Here is a 25,134-nt window from a genome sequence, read left to right as displayed (position 1 = left end):
AGAAAATATTTGGTACTAAGTTTAGATGACAATTAGAATGTTGCAGTCCCGTTAGTTGTCTCTCTTATTTCCTTAAACTAACTCCTGATTTACAAGACTTCAGTGCCAGCATGATGCCCTAGAAAAAGCAAGTTGGGCAGAGTAGGGTTCTGTCCTCAACTTTACAGCTTACTAGTTTAAGACCTTGAACAAGTTTTGTAAACTCTCTAAGGTTTAGCTGCCTTGACTACAACATGGGAACAATAATATTTATCCTTAGAGTATTTTCAGACTTTCTTGGGTTCAAAGTATTAGTTTTAGAGATACCATGTATAGTAACTTGTTAGGGCTGTCACAGCAAAGTATCAGACTGGGTGGCTTAAACAGCAGAAATTTACTTTCTCACAATTCTGTGATCTAGATGTCTGAGATCAAGATGGCTGCAGGGTTGGTTTCTTCTAAGGCCCCTTTCCTTGTCTTGTTGTAGATAGCTATCTTTCTCTGGTGTCGTCTCATGGTTTACCCTCTATGTGTGTGTCTTCCTATAAGGACATCAGTCAGATCGGGTTAGCTCACCCCATGACCTCATTTAATGATAACAACCTCTTTAAAGGCCGTATCTCCAAACACAGTCACATTCAGAGAAACTAGAGATTAGGACTTCAACATAGAAATTCGAAGGGGACACAATTCAGCCCATAACCCTGCTCCGTATCAAATAAAACATATTAAACTATTTTTGAAACTGTTTTAATATAATTATAGACACACGGGAAGTTGCAAAGATAGTACTGAGAGACCTTGTATATATGTGTTTCCCCCACTCAAATTTTTCCCCAATAGTTACAACTTACATTATTATAGTACAAAGTCAAAACCAGCAGTTTGACATTGGTATAAGATCATTATTGTTTTATGTTATTTTATCATATGTATAGATTCATGTAAACACCATAATGAAGTACAGAGCTATAGCATCATCATAAATACCCTTCTTGCACTACCCTTTCATTGACACATCCATCCCTTTCCTCTCTGCCACTCTTAACACCTGGCAACCACTAATCTGTTTGCCATCTCTACACCTTGGATAGATCTTAACGGCACACACTTAGTAAAAAAGTCAATCTCAAAAGATTTTGTACCATGTGCCTTCATTTATATAACATTCATGAAGTAACAAATAATAAGTAATTGTTTAAAATTAGCTGTGTTCAGCTAAATTTACAAATAATAAAATGCACTCATTTTTAGCATATGCTTCAGTGGATTGGGACATGTGTATATACACATGTAACCACAACCCTAGTTAAGCTGTAAAATATTTCCATCACCTCCAAAAGTTCCCTTCTGCCCTTTTACAGGAAAACCCCATCCCCACCCCTAGGAAGCCACTGATCTGCTTTCTATCACTATAGATTACATTTACTTTTATATAAATGATATCATACAATCAATACTTCTTGGTTATAGCTTCATTTTCATAGTATATCTGAAATTCATCATCTATGTGTTCCTGAGAAGTACTCCATTTATTTACCCACTATTCTACTGATATACATTTCAGTTTTTCCAATTTTGTGATATATGAATAAGGTTGCTATGAACATTCAAGTAAGAGTCTTTTGATGTACATTTGTTTTCTTGATTTTCCTTGGGTAAATAACAAGGAGCAGAATTGTAGGTTAGTATGGTCATATGTTAAATGCATGTATAAATTTTTAAGAAACTGTCAAACTTTTTCAAGTGGTTATGCCATTTTATACTGGCTATAGTGATTGTGATTGCATTCTTAATTTTGCTCTTAGCTTAAACAGTATTGGCATATAGAAATGCTACTGATTTTTGTACATTGATTTTGTATCCTGAAATTTTGCTCAAGTTGTTTATCAGAACTAGGAGCTTTTGGGCAGATTATGGGGTTTTCTAGACATAATTATATAATCTGCCAAAATAGATAGTTTGACTTCCTTTCTTATATTTGGATGCCCTTACATTTCTTCTTTTGCCCAAGTGCTCTGGCTTGGACTTCCAGTATTATTAGGAATGGTGAGAGTGGGCATCCTTGTCTTATGGTTCTCAAGGTAAATACTTCCAGCTTTGGCCCATTCAGTGATTTTGGCTATGGGTTTTTCATGTATGGTTCTCATTATTTTGAGATATGTTCCTGCAATACCTCATCTATCGAGGGTTTTTAACATGAAAGGATATTGAATTTTGTCAGAAGCCATTTCCGGATCTATTGGGATGATCATGTGGTTTTTGTTTTTAGTTCTGTTTATGTGATGAATGACATTTATTGATTTGCATATTTTGAACCAACCTTGCATCCCAGGAGTGAAACACACTTGATCATGGTAAATTATCTTTTTGATGTACTGCTGGATTTGGTTTCCTGATATTTTATTGAGGATTTTTCATCTATGTTTATCAGGGATATTGACCTGAAGTTTTCTTTTTTGTTGTTGTTGTATCTCTACAGATTTGATATTAGAATGATGCTGACCTCATGGAATGAGTTAGGGAGGAGTCCCACCTCCTCAATTTGTTGGAATAGTTTCAGTAGGATTGATACCATTTCTTCTCTGTATGTCTGGTAGAATTTGGCTGTGAATCCATCTGGTCCAGGACTTTTTCTAGTTGGGAAGCTTTTTATTACTAATTCAATTTCACAACTTCAGACAAAACAGACTTTAAACCAAAAACAATAAAAAAAGACACAGAAAGGCATTACATAATGATAAGAGTATAATTTAACAAGAATGTTTAGCATCTTTTCATGTCTTTAATGGCCATTCATTTATCTCCTTTGATGAAGAAACTGTAAAATCTTTTGCTCATTTAAAAAATCTTGTTCTTCAGCTAATATTAACTTATAAATTAATTATGAGTGCAAGTCCTTTGTCAGATAAGTATATTGTGAATATTTTCTCCTGGTCTATGCCTTATTTTTTTTTCATTTTCTTAATTTATCTCTTGAAGAACAAAATATTTTAATATTGGTGAAGTCTAGTTTATAATTTTTTAAATTCTTAGTATATATCGTTTCTTGTCAAAGAAATCTTGGCTTGCATAAATTTGTGAAGATCTTATTCCATGTGTTTTTCTGGAAGTTTTATGATGTTAACTTCTATATTTAGTTTGAAAATCCATTTTAAGGTATTTGTCCATGGTGTAATATTTGACCTGAGGCTTAGTTTTGTTATACATACATACATTTAATTATACCAGCCACATTTGTTGAAAAGATTATCTTTTCTCTATTAATTCATCTTAGAAATATGTCAAAAAACATTTGAAATTATGTGTCAGCCTATTTCTAGATTCTTATTTTCATTTATCTATTGTCTTTTGTTATGAAATATCTATATCTATGCATGCCCTCATATTTAAAAGCAATATTTCTCAGCTCATGAGAAAGTCTCAGATTTAGATATGACTTTTATACTAATATGATAACAATAATTGTAAATTTCCTAAAACAACATGAACTGTATTATTACTCAAGCATAAGTGCACTTTTACTATCATCATAGTATGTTTATTAAAGAATTTTATCTGATTCTTGTTAAGACTATAAGCAAATATTAGTAACAACATTCAAGACAATTAGGGCTTGACATGCAATAAAGGCTCAACAATTGGCTTGTTTTGCCAGGGTTTGACTCATGCCTATCAAAGGTCCCCATAGTATTTATGTACATATTTCAGAAAAGATTCCAAAATTCAGCATTATTTAATACAAAACTTATTTGAATGTATAAATGTTAGAAAAATATCCACAGTGCATATAAGGAGTCTACTGTCAAATTCCAGACTAGAAAAATATTGTTTATCTCTAAGAAATAGTGGATCATGGGCTGGGTACAGTGGCTTACATCAGTAATCTCAGTACTTTAGGAGGCTGTGGTGAGAGGAGCACTTGAGGCTAGGAGTTCCAGACCAACAGTGAGACTCTGTCTCTACAAAAAAGAAAAAATTTAGTTAGGTGTGGTGGTGCATGCCTGTAGTTCTAGCTACTGGAAAGTCCAAGGAAGGGGAATCACTTGAGCCCAGAAGTTTGAGACTGAGATCAGCTATGATTGCACCACTATACTTCACTGAGGTGACAGAGCACAAGACCCTATCTCTTAAAAAAAATAAAAGAAGAGAAAAGAAATAGGGAGTCAAGAAAATTAAACCTCTAGATATATTTCAAGGTAAAACAATGTTTTTTTAACATTAAATCATAATTATACATATTTATGAGGTACATGTGATATTTTGATACATGTGTACAATATGTAAAGATCAAATCAGAGTACTTGGGATATACATCACCTCAAAAAATTATCATTATTTGTGTTGAGAATATCTCTTCTAGCTATTTTGAAATATACAATGTATTATTGATAACTATCATTACTCTATTGTGCTATCAAACAGTGTATTAGTTCATCTCACACTGCTGTGAAGAAACACCTGAGACTGGGTAATTTATAAAGGAAAGAAGTTTAATTGATTCACAGTTCTGCATTGCTGGGGAGGCCTCAGGAAACTTACAATCATGGCAGAAGGCAAAGGGGAAGCAGGCATCTTGTTCACTGGGTGACAGGATGAAGTGAGTGCAAGCAGGGGAAACACCAAATGCCTATCAAACCATCAGATCTTGTGAGATCTCACTATCATGAGAACAACATGAGAAAACCATCCCCCATGTTCCAATTACCTCCACACCTGGGTCCTACCCTTGATATATGGGACCCAAGTACTATTATGGGGATTACAATTAAAAGTGAGATTTGTGTGGGCACACAAAGCCAAACTATATAAAACACCAACTTTTTCCTTCTATCTAACTGTATTTTTGTACCCATTAACCAACTCTTTTCATCCTCTCCCACCCCCCTTACCCTTCCAAACCTCTGGTAACCACCCTCCATGAGATCAACTTTTTTTTTTAACTTCCACATATGTATTAGTTCATTTTCACATTGCTGTAAAAACTGCCCAAGACTGAGTGATTTATAAAATTTTAGAAGAAAGAGGTTTAATTGACTCATAGTTCAGAATGGCTGGGAAGGCCTCAGAAAACACTATCATAGCAGAAGGTGAAGGGAAAGTATGGCACCTTCTTCACAAGGCAGCAGGAAAGAGATGTGCTGAGCAAAGGCGGAAGATTCTTTATGAAACCATCGGATATCATGAGAACTCGCTATCATGAGAACAGGATGCAGGAAACCGCCCCCATGAGTCAATTATCTCCACCTGGTCTCTCCCTTGACCCATGGGGATTATGGGGATTATAATTCAAGATGAGATTTGGGTGGGGACACAAAGCCTGACCATATTAACATATGAATGAAACGTGATATTTGTGTTTCCATGCCTGCCTTATTTCACTTAACATATATCCTTCAGGCTCATCCACATCTGCAAATGACAGGACTTAATTCTTTTTATGGCTGAACAATATTTCATTGTATATGTATAAATATGTATTATCTATCTATCTATCTATCTATCTATCTATCTATCTATCTGTCTATATAATTTAAAAGACAAGGTCTCACTTAGTCACCCAGTCTAGAGTGCAATGGCATGATCATAGCTCACTGCAGCTTTGAGCTCCTGGGCTCAAGTGATCCTCCCACCTCAGCCTTTCAAGTAGCATTCCAGTTCGTATACATACCACATTTTCTTTATTCATTCATCTCTTGATGGACACTTAGGTTGATTCCATATCTTGGCTATTGTGAATACTGCTACAATAAACATGGAAGTGCACGTTTCTTAGAGATATTGATTTCCTTTCTTCTGGATATAAACCCAGGATGACATTGCTAGATCATATGGTAATTCTATTTTTCAGTTTTTTGAAGAACCTTTATATTTTCTTCCATAATGGCTGCATTAATTTACATTTCCACCAACAGTGTACAGAAGTTTTCTCCTTTTCCACATCCTCACCAGCATCTATTATTTTTAGTTTTTTTGATAACAGCCATTTTAATTGGGGTAAGATAATATCTCATTGTGGTTTCTATTTGCATTTCTCTTATGATCAGTGATGTTGAGCAGTTTTTCATATACCTGTTGGCCAGTTGTGTGTATTCTTTTGATAAATGTTTGTTTACGTTCTTTGATTTGCACCCCTCCTTTCTTTGTCGTTCGCGATGGAGTCTCACTCTGTTGCCCAAGCTGGAGTACAGTGGCATGATCTCAGCTACTACAACCTCTAACTTCCAGGTTCAAGGGAGTCTCCTGCCTCAACCTTATGAGTAGCTGGGATTAAAAGTGCCCACCACCACACCCAGTTAATTTTTGTATTTTTAGGAGAGACAGGATTTTACCATGTTGGCCAGGCTAGTCTTGAACTCTTGACCTCAACTGATCTGGCCACCTTGGCCTCCCAAAGTGCTGAGATTACAGATGTAAGCCACTACACCCCACCTCTTTGCCCACTTTTTACTGGGATTAGTATTATTATTTTTAGTGTTGAGTTGCTTGAATTCTTTATATATTTTGATTATTAATCCCTTGTTAAATGAATAGTTTGACATATTTTTTCCTACTTTGTAGGTTCTCTTCACTCTGTTGATCGTTTCCTTTGCCATACAGAAGCTTTTTAGCTTGATGTAATTCCATTTGTCTGGTTTTGTGTTTGTTGCTTGTGAATAAAGCAATAACTTTTCCAGAAGAAATAATCTATGTAATTTTGTTTTTTAAAAAAGGAAAGCATTATAACACATTGTATTAGTCCATTCTCATGCTGCTATAAAGAAATGCCCAAGACTGGGTACTTTATTTTTTAAAAATAGAGGTTTAATGGACTTATAATTCTGCATAGCTGGTGAGGCCTCAGGAAACTTACAATCATGATGGAAGGGGGAGCAAAAGTGTCCTTCACATGGCAGCAAGAGAGAGAAGTGCAGAATGAAGGTGGGGAAAGTCCTTATAAAACCATCAGATCTCATACAAACGCACTATCATGAGAACAGCATGATGGGGAGGGAACCAGTCCCATGATGTAATTGCCTCCCACAAGGTCCCTCCACCAACACGTGGGGATTATAATTCAGATTACATTTCAAGATGAAATTTTGGGTGAGGACACAGGCAAACTGTATCAGACATTGAAAAGGAATTTATGCAATTGAAAAAATATCCATTTATAATAAATTATTTATATCTTTACAAATGAAAATTTTCAGTGGATTCTGCCTCTGTGATTTTCATAAAATTATGTTTGTTTATATATACCATGGAGTACCGTGACATGGTTAAAAACAACAAACTAGACACACACACAGCAACATTAAAAACAATGCAGACAGGGCTGCATTACAGCAGCATAGTTTAGAAAAGCAAAAAGCCTTGAAACAACCCAAGTGTGCATAAAAAAGGAATTAAAGAAATTATATTCCATATACAGTGACATACTATACAGCTCTAAAAGGAAATGAAAAATATCCCTATATGTGATTCTTGATGAACAAAATTCAGGGTAGAGAAAAGGGTGCATGATCGTTACCTTTTGTCTAAAAACAAGTAAGGGAATATAAAAATATTTCATTTTTTCATAAAAATGAAAGAATAAACCAGAATGCAATAGAGTTATCAAAGTCTGCTGGCTCATAACAGAAAGATTCAAAACTGAACTGAAAGAGGCTTCTATTGGCCATGAAAAAGTGTACAATCTTATCATTTAGAAAAACGATAATGACAATGGATTCAAAAGACACAAAATATTTTGTAATCTATGAGCTCATCATGATAAAAATACATAAATTACAAAGAAAGAAAAAAACTCTCAGCTTGTTTGAAAGAGCTGGTGAACCAACTCTGTAATCTATAATCTAGCAAATAACATTTTACCTGACTTTCTTGTAAAAACTCTAACCATGTAGTTGATGAGACTGAGTTTCTCTTTGTAGAAATACTCCAGCTAATGAAGATGGATTAATAAAGATAGAATGTCACTGTCACCTGAAAACTTTTAATAAAATAATCCATCTAGACAGTGGTCATCAGTGGCTACTTCTAATGTCACAAAAAGAGAAACTTTTGGACGTTATATGACTCTTGATGGAAGTAAAAAAGATTTTTGGCAAGTAGCCTTGCCAAAAATTAAACCTAAACCAAGTCAAGCCTTTAGATTTATCTGCAAAATGGTGGAAAGTTCAAGAGACAGAGGAACATGTTAAATGGCATCGTAAAATGTAATCCTTAAAATTCAAAAGATGAGAAACTCTACAAGATAAATTTTTCAGCTTAAGAATAATGACAGATACTGGAAGATGAAGAAGGAAGGAAGAGCATATCTATGGATTACTAGTAGCCTTACATGACATATCAGTCGCATGCAATGTGTGGAACTTGCATGGTCATTCAAACAAATTATCTATTTAAAAATTCTACAGTTATTTGGAAAATTTGAGCTCTAACTTAGATATTGAATGATTAGGGCTTTATCACATTTTCTCAGTGTAATATTGGTACTATGATTTTGTTTTTTAAAAACCAATTACTCTCAGTGAAACTAAGAAGCAACCTTGATCGACTAATAAGCATAAAATTCTTCCCAAATTTAGTTGACTGTAGTCCTAAGCAATGGCGGCACATGAAGCCCAGAACATACAGAGAACCTTTCTTACTATTTCAGGGTGTTAGCCCTGGTCAAGTTCCAAGACTGGGGTTGTGCTTGTAATAGGAATAATAACTATACCCCTTCCTTAGAGCAACAATTCCCAGGACTTAGTCATGAAACATAGGGGTTTAATGACGAGAAGTATAATTATGGTCATAAGAGCCCCTGAAATAAAGAGAATTTCTCAATTTGGTTTAACACAATGATTGTCAAATTTATTTGACCATGGAACTTTTTTTTTCACATAATAGCTGTTAACATCTTGTGGAATGTACTTTGGGAAAGCTGTTTTAGTTATATTGCTGCCTATATAAACAAAAGGAGAGAGGAAACTGTTTTGCTTATTTCTGTCTTTCTGGCAAAAAATGATAGTTGGCTGGATTTTCAGCTCTGGCCAAATGTCAAAAAAAAAAAGGTTTAAGTGTCAATGTAAAATTTTATCTTGAATTTTGGAATGCTTAGTCTTTACTTGAGAGTGAAAACCTACATGAGTGAAAGGCAAGCATCTTGTTTAAGAAGTGAGCAAGACATAAAAGATTAGTGTAATTTTTACATCTGGTTTTCTGAAACTGCTCAGTTTATTAATGTTGACTCTCTAGATTTGAGTTTTTGAGGGGGATTTACCACTGTTAAAATTTACCACTGTCAGTTATTTTATTCATTCATTGATTTGTACTTTATTATTTTACTTTGAGTTTAGGCTCTTTTTCCATCCATTACCCTCTTATTCCCTTCATTTCTTGGGATCAAGTTGTTTTGCTTCTTTTGTGCATTGGGGATCCTCAGCAGGGAAAAATATCCCTGAAATACAGACATAAGTTTCCAATCTCCCAGAGTCTGTAGTGGTATAAGGATGGAAGATTGAGGTTCTTAATCTAACTATAACTGCCTAAACTTTGCTTAATGGCTTTAAACAAAGAGGAGACAAAGCTAAAATGACCCTCTTTATCCACAGCCAACTTGAATTCTTTGACTAGTATCCTGACAGCCCTAGTTCTATGGAATATATTAATTTAGTGGTGAGTCATGGGCCGGGATCACTAATCCTCAATCACATAGGAAACGTGCCCATTTCCTGACACTTAGGATGCGGGGATGAGTTGGATGAAAGTGCCAATGAATCTGACACCTCTCCATACCAGTTGTGTGGTCATCCTTAAGTCAATTGTTCTATTTTTACACTGGTTTCCTCAAATAAGAGACGAAGATTCTTGCTGGCTTTGTGTAGCTTTGAATGTTTTTTTAGACAAAATGACCTGTGAAAGTTATTTGGAAACTGTGATGGGTTATTTTTGTGGGCTTTGGTTTAATTTAGCTCATCATAGCTTATTAGTTTGTCACATTTTACAAAGTGGCTTTTGATGGTGAAGAAATCCTGAATCATTTATTTGCTGACTCCTCACATTTCTGATCGGCAGTTCTTCCTGTGAATGCTTTGCACATATCTGTATGTCATAAATGTCATGTTCACTCACCTTACACATTTCTATTGAAACAATTTTTAAACTATTCAATGTACTGACAACACCAAATATCATTTATGAAGATTTTAAATTCAATTTTTCAAGCAAAAATTAATTAAAAGTATACTTTCTCAAATAACTTACAGGCTTAAGAACCGGGTTTCTATCATCTTCCTCATTTATGATTTCATGTTTGGAAAAGTAACTAAATGCTATCCATGAATCTAGACTGAATCAGAAATTCTATATTATTTGGAAGGAACAGTCTTCTTAATATAAGAAATTAATACTTTTAGTAATTAAGAATAAATTAAAAACTTGATTTTATGAGCAGATATATATACCCCATTTTACATATTTTAAAATCTTGTAATCACCCTTGAGCCAAATTACTGTGCACCTTATGGTGTTAATTGAAACAATTCTCTTTTGGAATTTACATAATTATGCCTTTACCTGTTTTTAGGAGGACTACATAAAAGGTGACTTATAAGGGTTTTATAAGAGGTAATTTGCTAACAAGGTAGTGTTGTCATGTTACAGATGTTTATGTGACATAAGGCAACTATTTTACTAATAATATCAGACAGATAAACCCAGCTCCACAATCAGTTAGTATGAGTCACTTTTGAGTGTTAATAGATTTACACTGCTTTTCATTTCAAATGTCTCATAAAGCAAAACTTAATTGATGCTGGTAAAGCAACAATACAACAATAATTCAATCACCTTAATTTCCAGAGCAGCAACCCCTCCCAACACACACACACACTTTTTTGTGGGAATACACTGATTCAAAAGTAGTCACGTGTTTGGAGAGTAGATATTTCAAAACAAATACTGTATAGAAAGGATTGCATGCTTTTCAATTTATTATGTGTCGAAAACCATCTGTAGAGGTGGTTATTTCTCTTGTAATAAACCCAGTAGGAGCAGTTGCAGAACTTTAAATATCTAAGTGGTAATCATTAAGGTTTGCATTTAGGATATCAGTCAAATTGCCAATCTGCTCTAGACAGCAACTGAAAGCCCTAATTCCTTATTAAGAAATTCATCTTTCTTGAAGTTAATACAAAATTAGAGAGTTGTTAAATCTGGGAAAGCTGCCAGTTGTTATTGCCATATTATGGTCTTTTGTATTTGAGAGTACTACAGAAGCAGATTTCCATTCTGACCAAGGACAAGGGCGAGTGGTTTTGTCTTACGTGCTTATGGTCAGTATTGGATTGTTCACATTTGCCTGCTGCCATTTTGGTCACTCCCTGGCTAATTGACAAGTGAGGCAGCTGGGAGTGAAGATTTAGTTATAACTCCCTAGAGAAAGTTCTTTGAGTGTCTTTTATAACTTCATAAATGCTTCTGCTCTTTCACAAAGATTATGTATTCACCTTCCTAGTAATGAGTCTATATCTCTGAGCCTTTGAAAAAACACAACAGGAAATACAAATTACATAGGTTTCAAAATAGGAGCAGTGGCAAAAGGGCTGATTGAACTGGGGAAAGAAATGGCAAAACTAAGCCTATTTGGCATTTTAGCAACTGGAAAGTTATTTTGGTAAATATTGGAGTTTGTATAGAGGAGGATGCAGGCTGTATATCCACTCACCTGTAACCTGGATGCCAGGTAGGATATTACATTGAAATGCAATTTAATTTTAAAGATTACTACATTACATTTGAAAGGTCAAATTTTGTCAAACATAACAATATTTTTATGAAGCAGAAAAACAAGGAAAGCAAAAGCAAAAAGAAAGGGAATGGTGAGAAACAAACATTCGTATAACATCCTCAGCCTTCAGGAACTGTGACAGCTCCATGTATTAAAAGATTACTCTTGGAGAACTCAGTGGCATTATGATAGCAAACCCAACAATTTCTATTTAGGGTAGATGCAAGAATATAAAGCTAGCAAGGAACTAGGATAGTGTGTCTCAATATATCATTTTTTTCTTCATCTTTTGAAGACCAATACTTTTCAAAAATACTAAAAAGTAATAGTGAACTACTAGAATATTTTTTAAAATACAAAATACAAGTCCCTAGTAGTTTTTGTTGGTGTGTTTGTAACTCAGAGATATACAATTACTCTGATAAATTGCTACAGATGGTTTTTACCCTCAATTTCTTTACAGTGTCAACCATTTCACTGATTACCACTGGACCGAACTTTATTTACTACTGATGGAGAAGACCAAAAGCCCGGCCCTTATTATAGTAAGCTATTGAGCCAAATTATCATGCTTTGTTCATGTAATACCAATGAATTCATTACAATTTTTCTAACCAATTATATATCCTGAACACTCTTACTTTTGGCAATAGAAACTCATTTCCAAGATTCCTAATGTGAATTAATAACCATCCAGTGCAGATGTGTAAACATTTGAAGTTCCAGAGTAGTCTCCTTTGGAGTGTTGAATCTTGGTTAAGGCATTCCACTCCTAACTAATGGCCCTAAGTGCAGATTAAAGTTTACTTACACATCTTATACAGACACAGACATAGAAAACCCATATATGAAATGTTTATTATGAAATATTTTTAATGAAAATTATAATACATATTATAAAAGAAAAAAAAAGTCAAAACCAAAATGGTTATTTGAGTTGTGTTTAAAGAAAAACTTTCTTTACATAGGTGATCAAATGGTATAAAACCTTTAAGAAACATACAGCTATATACTGTGCTTGGATCAAGTTAAGTTTTATTTTGAAGCATATTTACCTATAGTCCATCATCTTCTGAAATTTCTAATATAGATAATACATGGAAAAGTTCTACGTCCAAGATTTTGTTTCACTAGTACAGAAACAAAGGAGACCTGGGAAGAAGCAAAAGACGAGTTCCGTAGATAGAACAGATCCGAGAGCACCCTCGATAGGTCTTCTAAACCTGGGCTGTGGTTCAAGTATCTCCTGGCTTTTAGTCTTTTTGATGAAGCCGTTTTTTGACAACTCATGTATTTATCAATGAATTTATGTCTTCTATTACAGCCATTCCTCATCACTAGAAAATAATTTGTCACAGTAAATGAATAGCGCCACCAAACTGTAGCCTATTCTTGTCAAATGATCTTTAAAAAACCTATGGAAATGTTAGCATGATTTCAGATTTTAGAAAAGGTTAAAAGGTACTTATTTGGCTGGATGCATCTAATAAAAACTAACTGATGAAATTCCTGCATTCTTACCTATATGTTTAGTACTTTGAGTGTCAAATATTTTGTTTAGAAATTCTTTCCTTTGACTAATGTCCTTTGCTGCAGCCTTAATTTTAATAATAGATTCTCTGAGAGTTACAGATGGACTGCTTCTACTTATATATTTTTAAAAATTAACATTTGATAGTAAGTTGATGATTAAAAAATAAATCTAAACCTAGACTTGATGTTCCACTTTCAGAATGGGTAATGTGCCCTGCAGTCTTTTTTTTTCCTGAGACAGAGTCTTGCTCTGCTTACCAGGCTGGAGTGTAATGGCGGCTCACTGCAACCTCTGCCTCCTGGGTTCAAGCGATTCTCCTGCCTCAGCCTCCTGTGTAGCTGGGATTACAGACGCATGCCACCACGCTTGGCTAATTTTTTGTGTTTTTATTAGACAGGATTTCACCATGTTGGCTAGGAAGGTCTCAAACTCCTGACCTCAAATAATCTGCCCGCATTGGCCTCCCAAAGTGCTGGGATTACAGGCATGAGCCACCGCACCTGGCCCCTGCAGTCTTATATTGATTGAAACCAAAAGAATGACAGAGAATATTTGTTTAGCAAATACTGTTTTGAAGCATAAAACTTACATACTAAAATTAATTGCATTTGCCATCCATTTTTCCTCACGATGATTCACTAGGTTAAAAGCTTTCATTTTTACCTAATACAATGAAATATAGCTCAACTGAGGGCTAAAATTATACATTAAAGTCAGTGCCGTCATTTTATGGTACAATCTTGTAACATGGTGATATTTTTGCATAATAGTTTATGTTTTCTATAGTTTCATACCTGGTGTGAATATAGTGAAAATAGTAAGGATTATTTTTATTTTCTTAATGCTTATTTTCTATTTAATGATTGTATAAGATGACCATTTGGATGATAAATCTAAATCAATTATTATAGAACATTTAAGGCAGGAAATAAAGCTCAATAAGTCATAAATCATCATATACTTAAACTTTTTTTACAAAACAAATGTGCTTTGGTTATGGATGATTTTTGATTGTTAATAAAAGACATGAAATACACATTTCACATCAGGAAGCCAAATTCAGTAAACATTTTTGTTTATAAAGACACCTTTAATCAATACATAAAATTATTTCAAAATATCAACAATTAGCCATTGTAGCTGAACTATAGAGTTGGCATAATTTAGAATATTTGTGAATTGCCGTTTATAATTGTCCAGATCAGTTGAGCTCTCAATATAAATGTCATGAAGCTTATTAAGCATTTAATATAGAAAAATTAAGTATCTTGAGACATAATGTGATATTACTACTGTGTTATGCTGTTACTGGTCTGCATATGGGTTTATAGCCTCTCTAAAATTGCTTTGTGTCTCATCCATTTCATTTGCCATTGAGCAAATACCTATTGAATAACTACTAAGTGTCAGGCTCAACTCTTTTACAAAATTTGCATTGCAGGGGATGATGACAATGAACAAGTAAATATATAACATAAGTTTAGGTAGTGGCAAGTGCCATGTATACAAGTAGAGTATGAGAATGGTGAATGATGAGAATGGAGTTGTGGGAGACAAGGTAGGAGTAATATTTGAGCAGAGATATGAACCAAGTAAAACCAGCAAAGGGAAGATAATTTTAAACATGATAACAAGAGTAAGAGATAGATTTGTGGCAGCTTCTTGGTGATTTGTATCATGCTCATGAAGAACATGATTGCTGTATCTAACTCTTAGCATGCGGATAAGGTGATAGTTGTTCAGATTTATAAAAATATAGAAGAATGGTAGTGATTTATTGAGATTCTGTTTCTGAGAGCCACTTGTGAAAGTAATCAGTGATAAGTTCCATATCATTCCAAACTTTTGCAATTTAATCCTGGGCTTGTGCCAACAATATTTGCATACAAATTGTCCTTCAGTGTTGTATATAAATAATCCAAGTCATATAAATTGAAAAGCATGATACTAAAATAAAGTTTTGGGAGCTCTATTCCCAAGAAGAATCTTGGGATTTCTGTTCTGATTTTCTCAGTTTGTCCTGATTTTAAGTGGAAGATAAAATCAATAATTTGAGAAGGATATGCCAGGATAATACCACTCCCATTAATATAGTAGATTCTTTCTCTTGTTACCTTCTTTTTTGTTCATCCACCTAATGTCTACTTAAACAGCTACTATGTTCATTCATTTAGCATGTTTCCATCTGCTTTCTTATTTTTAGTCCGAAATTCACAGTGTGAATTTCGGACTAAAAATAAACAAAATAAAAAAATAAAAAACAAACAAAAATAAAAAACAAAGAACTGTGTCCCTGTGGTCTGTCAGGTTGCCACACCCTTAAAAACAAAGTGAAACAAAATACCTTCGTGTCCCCAAATCTAATCTGTGTCAATGTTACCATCGTTTTTTCAATCGCTCTGCTAGAAATCTTGGCAAAACTCTTTGTTTGTTTGTTTTAGTTTATGGAATGCTTCATGAATTTGTGTGTTATCCTTGTGCAGGGGCCACACTCATCTTTGCTCTATCATTCCAGCTTTCTTTCTTTTAAGATTTCTCATTTGCCAGTTACTTTTTATTTTTTTCTGTTTTTTTTTTTTTTTTTTTTTTCATTATACTTTAGGTACTGCAGTACCTGTGCAGATCGTGCAGGTTTGTTTCATAGGTATACACATGCCATGGTGGTTTGCTGCATTCATCCCCGCTTCATCTACATTAGGTATTTCTCCTAATATTATCCCTCATTCAGGTTTTCTATGTGTGCTGCCAATGTGAACACAAAACTCTTGGCAAAATTGTTGATTCTGTCCTCACCAAACCCAAATCCATTTCAGTCACCAACTCCTTATACTATGTTTCACTTCCTCGAACATTAAACTCAGTCTTTTGCATATTAGGTTGGAACCTACACTTGAATTAGGAGTTCAAGGCCTATCTTTAGGCCCAGTACCCATGGAGGAACCATAGCTATGAAATTGGTAAAGGTTACATGTTAATAAATTTGATAACTGCTTTGTAGGTTTTATTAACACAGGATGACTCTCGGGTTAATGGATAGTTTATTTTTTAAATGTTAAAAACTTAAACCATTTCTCCAGATTTTTAGAGGTTAGCAAATAGATATTACCCTTAAATTTATTACTCACAAAAAGCTAGAATTCTTGGTACAATTTTCTAAAATGATTATGCAGAATAGTTGTTATTCCTTGCTGTAGTATGATTTTAAGTAGTATGCAATAAAAACACGTGTCTGGGGCAGTCTATAATAATGCTACCCCAGAAAATACTAAGGATACTTGGCCATGTACTTCCATAAACATAAAACAAATGGACTATTTAAAATACAATATTTGTGTTTTTTATACTTACTTTCAAAAACAAAATAATTTTGGTTAAAGGATACAGTCGATTAATTAGCAAAAGACAGTAAAATTTCATTCAAATGAGATTTTCACGTGAATGAGATTTTAAAAATCCCCTTTCATTACCAAGACAATAGCCTAACAGTCCCAAATGAAAAATATATAGTAATGTCTGAGCCCTCTTTTATGACATGAAGGTTTCCTGGACTTTTATAAAACACTGACTATGTAATGTGGCACTCATGTATTTGAAATGTTTGTCATTATTGAGAGAATCATTTAAGTCATAAATTAGCTAGGGATGGTATTGGGTTTTAAAGATAAAAATTACATTAGACAAAAAATTAATTTTGTTACAAATGTGGAAAAGCAGTGTTTGTCTGTGCTAGCCCAATTCTCATAATAAGATAGTAATGTTCTGTGTAAAGGCAAGTCTTTGAACAGTATAAATATCTTTTCTGTTTCTTGAGCCTACCCATAGGAAGTAGTTAACCATCAGCTTCCTTTACACCTCTGCACTGTAAATACTGCTGCCTCTCTAGCACCATTCCAAAATGTGAAATTATGCATCATATGTGTATCCGTGTATATGCATATATGTGCATACATACAGGTTTTTTTTTGAGAGAGTCTTGCTCTGTCACCAGGTGCCAGGCTGGAGTACAGTGGTGCAACCTTGGCTCACAATGAAGTTTGCAGCCTCTAATATTTTCCTTGATTTTGAAAATTATTTTTGGTTAGTCACATGAATTTCAAAAAATTTTATACATTGACAATTTATAATTGTATACATTTATAGATTACAAAATACAATGTGGAATAACTAAATCAAGCTAATTATCATATCCATAATCTCGAATACTTATTTTTGGTTGAGAACATTGGAAATTTACTCTGTTAACAACTTGGAAATGTACAATACACCGTAGTTAACTACATTCACCATATTTTGCAATAAACTTTTTAAAAAATTCTGTTTCACTGAAATTTTGTACCCTTTGACCATCATCTTTTCATTCCTCACACACCCCTAGCCTCTGTAACCACCATTCTACTCTTGCCTTCTATGAGTTCAGTTGTTTTAGATTTCACATACAAGTGAGAACATGTGACCCTTGTCTTTCTGTGCCTGGCTTATTCCACTTAGCATAATGTTCTCCAGTTCATGTTGTTGCAAATGACAGAAATTTCTTCTTTCTAAAGGCTAGGTGGCATGCTATTTTGTATGTACATGTATGTATGTATATACATACATGTATGTATATGAACATGTGTGTGTGTGTATATATATGTATATAAATAGATAGATACATAATTTTATTTATCCATTCACCTGTTGATGAACACTTAGGTTGATTCCATGAATTGGCTATTGTGAATGGTAGTTCATTGAACAGGGGGAGTATTGATGACTCTTTGACAATCTCATTTCGAATCTTTGAGTACTACCTAGATGTGAGATTGCTAGATCATATGGTAATTCTATTTTTTAAGAAACTCCATACAGTTTTCCATAACAGCTGTGCTAATTTGCATTTCTGCCAACAATGTACAAAGATTCTCTTTTTGCCACATCCCCACCAACACTTATTCTTTCGTCTTTTTGCTAATAGCCATCCTGACAGATGTGAAGTGATATCTCATTGTGGTTTTAATTTGCATTTCTCTAATGATTAGTGAGTTGAGCATTTTTTTAAACATATCTTTTGGCCATTTGTATGTCTTATTTTAAGAAATGTCTATTCAGTTCTCCTCTCTATTTTTTTTTCTTTTTTCTTTTTTCAGAGGCAGTCTTGCTCTGTCTCCCAGGCTGGAGTGCAGTGACGTGATCTTGGCTTACTGCAACCTCTGTCTTCCAGGGCTCAAGCAATTCTCATGCCTTAGGCCCCGAAAAGCTGGGACTACAGGCATGCGCCACTGTGCTGGGCTAATTTTTTGTATTTTTAATAGAGATGGGGTTTTGCCATGTTGGCCAGGCTGCTCTTGAACTCCTGATTTCAGGCAATCTGCTTATCTCAGCCTCCCAAAGTGCTTGGATTACAGGTGTCAGCCATGACTCCTGGCCTCTTGTCCATTTTCTAATTGGGTTATTTGCTTTCTTGCTATTGAGTTGTTTGAGTTTCTTATATATTTTGCATATTAACACCTTATAAGATAGATGGCTTATAAATATTTTCCCCCAATCCATGAGTTGTGTGTCCACACTATTGCTTCCACATGACATTTTTTATAAAAAGTTATTGTTCTTAAGTACAAATAATAATATTTCGGTAAAAGTGAAAGTTACATCAAAGACATATTTTCAGTAGGCATTCCTTGCAAGTAATTGAAGGGATGAGCCAAAGTTGTTTAAGACTTCACCCTCCAAATATCCTTTAGTAGCTTTAAAGATTATGGACAACTTTGCATGTAATCAGGGAACAGGGGGCAATGGAGAATATATTTGATTAATTGTGTGTTATCTACTTTTTTTCACATCTGGCTCAGTCTTTCTTAATAGAGGCGATGTAGCCTCAGATGTCTAAAAGTGAATTTTTAGGAAATTTTCATTGATAGACTTCAGGTATGGACATCCAGGTGTTTCGATACATCCTCTGAAATCTAGGTGGATGTTCTGCAACCTCAATTCTTGACTTCTGTACACCTGCAGGCCCAACACCACGTGAAACCTGACAAAGCTTGGGGCGTGCACCCTGTGTAGCAATGGGCCAAGCTCTACCTTTGCTTCTTTCATCCACAGCTGGAGCTGAAGCAGCTGGCATGTAGGGCACCATGTCCCAAGACTGCACAAAGCAGCAAGGTCCTGGAACCAGTCAATGAAATCATTTTTCCTCCTAGGCCTCTGAGTATGTGATGGAAGGGACTGCAGTGAAGACCTCTGACAGGCCCTGGAGACATTTTTCCCATTGTCTTGGCAATTAACATTTGGCTCTTCATTTCTTATGCAGATTTCTTCAGCGGACTTGAATTTCTCCTTAGAAAATGGGGTTTTTATTTCTAACACTTTGGCTGCAAATTTTCTGAACTTTTATGCTCTGCTTCCATTTTAAACATAAATTCCAATTCCAAACGATATTTTTTTAAATACATAAAACTGAATGCTTTTAAGGGCACCCAAGTCACATGTTGAATGCTTCTGCTTAGAAATTTCTTCCACCAGATACCCTAAATCATCTCTCTCAAGTTCAAAGTTTCAAAGATCTCTAAGGCAGGGACAAAATGCCTCCAATATCTTTGATAGAGCATATGAAGAGTCACCTTCATGCCCGTTCCCAACAAGTTCCTCATCTCCAGCTGAAACTACCTCAGCCTGAACTTTAGTGTCCATATCACTGTCAGCATTTTGGTCAAAGCCATTGCAAGTCTCTAGGGAGTTACAAACATGCCCACCTCTTTCTGTTTTCCTCTGAGCTCTCCAAACTGTTCCAACCTCTGCCTGTTACCCAGTTCCAAAGTTCCTTCCACATTTTTAGTTATCTTTACAGCAGCACCCAACTCCTAGTACCAATTTTACTGTATTAGTCTGTTCTCATGCTGCTATGAAGACATATCCAAGACTAGGTCAGGCACAGTGGCTCACACCTGTAATCCCAGAACTATGGGAACCAAGGCAGGTGGATCACCTGAGTTCAGAAGTTCAAGACCAGCCTGGCCAACATGGCAAAACCCCATTTCTACTAAAAATATAAAAATTAGCCAGGCATAGTATTGCATGCTTGTAATCCCTGCTACTTGGGAGGCTGAGGCAGGAGAACTGTTTGGACCCAGGAGGCAGAGTCTGCAGTAAGCTGAGATCATGCCACTGTACTCCAGCCTGGGTGACAGAGCAAGACTCCACCTCAAATAAATAAATAAATAAATAAATAAAAGAAAAAGAAAAAAAAAAGAAATATCCAAGACTGGGTAATTGATAAACAAAAGAGGTTTAGTTGACTCACAGTACCACATGGCTGGGGAGACTTCAGGAAACTTACAATCTTGGTGGAAGGCACCTTTTTACAGGGAGGCAGGATACAGAATGAGTGCTGAACAAATGAGGAAACCCCTTATAAAACCACTAGATTTCATAAGAATTCACTCAGTATCACAAGAACAACATGGGGAAAACTGCCCCCATGATTCAGTTATATCCACCCAGTCCCACCCTTGTCATGTGGGGATTGTTACAACTTAAGGTGAGATTTCAGTGGGAACATAGAGCCAAACCATACCATGGTCCAAAAGTGTGGTCTGTATAGTTTTGGGTTAAGTATATGTCATGTGCAGATGAAAAGAATATACATTGTTGTTTGGAGTGGAGAGTTCTGTAGATGTCTCTTAGGTCCATTTCTTCAAGTTTTCGGTTAAGGTCCTGAATATCTTCGTTGGTTTTCTGCCTCAGTGATCTATCTAATACTTTTGGTTGAGTGATACAGTCTTCTATTTTTATTGTGTGATTATCTATGTCTCTTTGTAGGTCTCTAATAACTTTATATATCTGGCTGCTCTTGTGCTGTGTGTATATGTATTTAGGATAATTAAGTCTTCTTGTTGAATTGAGCACTTTACCTTTATGTAATGCCCTTCTTTGCTTTTTTTAATGTTTGTTAATTTAAAGTCTGTTTTGTCTGAAATTAGAATAGCAACCTCTGCTCTTTTCTGTTTTCTGTTTGCTTTGTAGATTGTTCTCCGTACCTTTACTTTGAGCCTATGGCTGTCACTGCATGTGAGATGGGTCTTTTGATGACTGTCTACTGTAGGCTTTTGCTTCTTTATTCAACTTGCCACTCTATGTCTTTTAATTGGGACATTTGGCCTATTTATATTCAAGGTTAGTATTGATATGTGTGGATTTGATCCTGTCATCATGTTGTTAGCTTGTTATTATGCAGACTTGCTTGTGTGGTTGCTTTAGAGTGTCACTGGTCTATATACTTAAAGGTGTTTTTGTAGTGGTTGGTAACAATCTGACCTTTCCATATCTACCACTCCCTTCAGGATCTTTTGTAAGTCAGGTCCGGTAGTAAAGAATTCCCTTAGCATTTGCTTGTCTGAAAATAATTTTATTTCTCCTTTGCTTAGAAAGCTAATTTTGGCCCTATATGAAATTCTTGGTTGAAAATTCTTTTCTTTAAGAATGCTGAATACAAGCCCCCAATCCTGATGGGGTTCCCTTTGTAGGGAAGCTGACCCTTCTTTCTAGCCACCTTAAAGATTTCTTCATTATGACCTTGGAGAATCTTGTGTAGTATTTTCAGGGGTTCTCTAAATTTTCTGAATTTATATGTTGACCTCTCTAGCAAGGTTGGGGAAATTTTTATGGATGATATTCTGAAATATGTTTTCCAAGTTGCTTGGTTTCTTTCCCTGTCTCTCAGGCATGCCAGTGAGTTGTAGACTGGGTCTCTTTCCAGAATCCCATCTTTCTCAGATGTTTTATTTATTCTCCTCTTGTTTTTTTAAAATTTTTCTTAGAGTTATTTTGGAGAGCCAGTCTTCAAGCTGTGAATTTTTTTCCTCAGCTTGGTCACTTCTGTTGTTAATACTTGTGCTTGCATTATTAAATTCCTCTAGCATGTTTTTCAGCTCTATTAGATCAGTTCTTATAATGGCCATTTTGTCTATCAGCTCCTGTATCATTTTATTGTAAACCTTGGATTCCTTGATTTGGGTTTTGACTTTCTTCTGTATGTCAGTAATCTTCATTCCTATCTATATTCCGAATTATATTTCTATCATTTCAGCCATCTCAGCCCAGGTAGGAACTGTTGCTGGGGAACTAGTATGATCATTAGGAGGTAAGAAGCCACTCTGGCTTGAGTTGCCGGGGTTCTTGTGCTGGTTCTTTCTCATCTTTCTGGGCTGATGTTGCTTCAGTCTTTGAAGTTGATGACCTGTGGATTTTTTTTTCCTTCTAGCCTATTTGATGTCCTTGGGGGGTTGATTATGGTATAAGCTGGGTTCAGTTGACTGGTTTAGTTTTAAAGGATTTTAGAGGGCCAAGGCTCAGCTCATAACTCCTGAACTGTGTGCTTTAACTCTAGGGGACCAGTATGGACCCTGGCTTTATTCTGTCACCCCTGGAGGTTAGGAACCTGACTCACTGGAGAGGCCTGAATTGTTTCCAGATAGCTGGTTAGAACACTCTGATGGGTGGTACCAGCCTCAGCTCTTCATAGGGCAGTGGAAGCAGGATTGGTCCTCATTTGTATGTGCCAGCAGCAGCAGCAGTGCTGTGGGTTGTACGCTTATCAGCTATGGCTGAGTGCTGATGGGCACAGGTGCTTTGTGGCACACTTGCAGCAGCAGTGTTGGCATGACAGCACTGTGTGGAGATGCAAGGGGCCTTGCCAGTGTCCGTGTATAAATTTGAATGGGCAAGGATGTTAGCATGGGGATGTGACACTGGAGGCATGGGACGGTGTGTGCCCTGTGTTCACGCATTAATATAGGTGGCAGCTGCTGCTGGGGTTGGGGGCAGATCATTTGGTCTACTTGTGTAGTTCCATACCAGTGACAATACTGGCATAGGGGTGTGGTGCAGGTGGATGTGGGCTGACAGTCTCCAGTTTCCATGCTAGCCAATGCTTCAACAGCAATGGCAGCACTGCTGGGGGCATGTTGGAGGGTTGGGATTCACTTACACTGGCAACTGTGTCATGACAGGGTACATGTGTATCTGGCAGGGAAGGGAAGGCAAGGTCTATCCAAGCTTATATGCACCAGCAAAGCAAATAGTGGGTGGTTGTGGACAAGTGCATGCCAGCCAAGCAACTCAGGGGAGACTGTGGTAGGAGAAGGACATGGGTGGGCAGCTGCATGTCTGCAGGTACGCTCTATTGGAGCACTCTACTGGAGCTCTCTACTGGTCAAGTATAGTGTGCCAGGGCAGGAGCTATGATGCATGCTCAAACACAACCTGGGCTTCATAGGCTCCAATGCAGGCAGGCCTAGCTGAGATCACAGGAGAGGCCAGCAGACCAAAAGTGCTCAGGTCGGACTGGCCCAGCCTCATGAGCAATACCACCCTTCACTGTGCAGGTTCAATAGTTTCCTTAGGCCTAAAGTGTCCTATGGGTACAAGGCAGCTCTGGGGGATGGGTGCCCCTAGTAGTGCTCCACTCCAGATGCTCCCACACCAAACCCTCTGGGTTCCACACTGGCTGGAGTTCTGCCCATACTACTTCTCTAAGCAGCTCTTGCTGCCAGCTAAATTGTCTGTGGAGGTCATGTAGTCTCCTGATGGCAGGATTCCAGGGGCCCCTGTGGAGAATGGGTTGCTCCTTGCCTGCTCAACCCACCCCTTCCCCAGGAGTCACTGGGAGCTTGTAATAACTTCCAGTGCATAATAGCTCTGTGTAGGGTTCCCTGCTTCCTGCCCCTTTGGCCCAGCATTTGTGTCTTCCCTCTCCATTTTCAATGGATCTTCCCTCTGAAGATCTGCTAGGAGTGTGCCAGTCTTCCCAATGTCCCCATCTCTCATGGGGATGCTACACCTGTATAACAAAAATGTTTCCAACGTACCATCAATAGTGTACTTCAGGTGCCTAATGAATGAAAAGACAGGTGGGCCAAGGACGTAGTTATAATATACAACATCTTTCTACACTAAAAACCATTCTGCATTCCAAAACAAACCTTTGGGACATATTCCTCATTTGAAGTCAGTGTTGTAGCAGTTCAAATCATGAGCCTATAATTGTTACAACTTCATTAGTACTAATCCATCACGACATAGACTATGGAGGATATATTAGTCTGTTGTTTGGAATGAGATTTTCGAGGGAATTTCTTTGTGTTGTCTTTGTAAAATGCAATCAAAAATAAAGCTGGAATTTCTTTTTTGTTGGTTTGGGCAAAGTGGTCCATGCCATGATACTTTTTAGGATAAAGCCATTTGGAGTGAATCATGTATTATACCAGATCATTGGAGAGTTTTTAAGTTGTAGCAGGTTAGAAATAAAAAATGGAGGACTAATCTGGCTTTTAAGAATTTAAAAACATTTTTTTTCATTTTTGAAGAGATGGGGTCTTACTATGTTGCCCAGGCTGATCCAGAACTCCTGTCCTCAAGTAATCCTCCCACCTCAGCCTCCCAAAGTTCTGGGATTACAAGCATGAGCCACCATATGCCTGGCCTGACCTGGCTTTATAGTTCTCAGAACACAAAATAATGCCAAATGTTTTTTCAATTGACTGGGGGATAGAGCTTGCTAATATAAAATGGAATAAACTTAAATATTCATGGTTTAAATAACATTTACAAGTTCACTTTTAGTTTTATGACTGAAGATATTTCAAGCATAACAAAGTATGAGCATTTTCTTTTGCTTTTTTATTAATGTGGATGCATTCTTAAATTGGACTTACCAAGAACAAAAACAATTGTGATATTTTTATCATTACATTTAAAAATCTTTATACTGAAACTTTGGGATAAAGTTAAAGAGGCAATAAACTGAGACTCTAAGAGGAAAATTTTTGCTTGCTAAATTATCTAGATATTTTGGACAATAGTGACTTTTCTTCATTTTAATAAT

General features: G+C 36.1%; 1 protein-coding gene and 1 non-coding gene across 7 annotated transcripts in view; one reads left to right on the top strand and one right to left on the bottom strand.

Annotated features, from left to right (window-relative positions):
- The window catches only part of MAGI2 (membrane associated guanylate kinase, WW and PDZ domain containing 2), a 1,459,815-nt gene that overhangs the window by 408,413 nt on the left and 1,026,268 nt on the right, over nt 1–25,134 (top strand). The window lies entirely within an intron of this gene.
- Nucleotides 15,713–15,814, bottom strand: LOC135274336 (U6 spliceosomal RNA). The gene has a single exon (XR_010342185.1). It is a non-coding gene; the product is annotated as a U6 spliceosomal RNA (small nuclear RNA).

Source organism: Aotus nancymaae, unplaced genomic scaffold, assembly GCF_030222135.1.
Source record: "Aotus nancymaae isolate 86718 unplaced genomic scaffold, 86718_ANA_hifiasm-v0.15.2.pri h1tg000002l, whole genome shotgun sequence".
Lineage (NCBI taxonomy): Eukaryota > Metazoa > Chordata > Mammalia > Primates > Aotidae > Aotus > Aotus nancymaae.
Note: the sequence above shows the minus strand (reverse complement) of the source record. Positions and strands in the feature narration are given on the sequence as shown.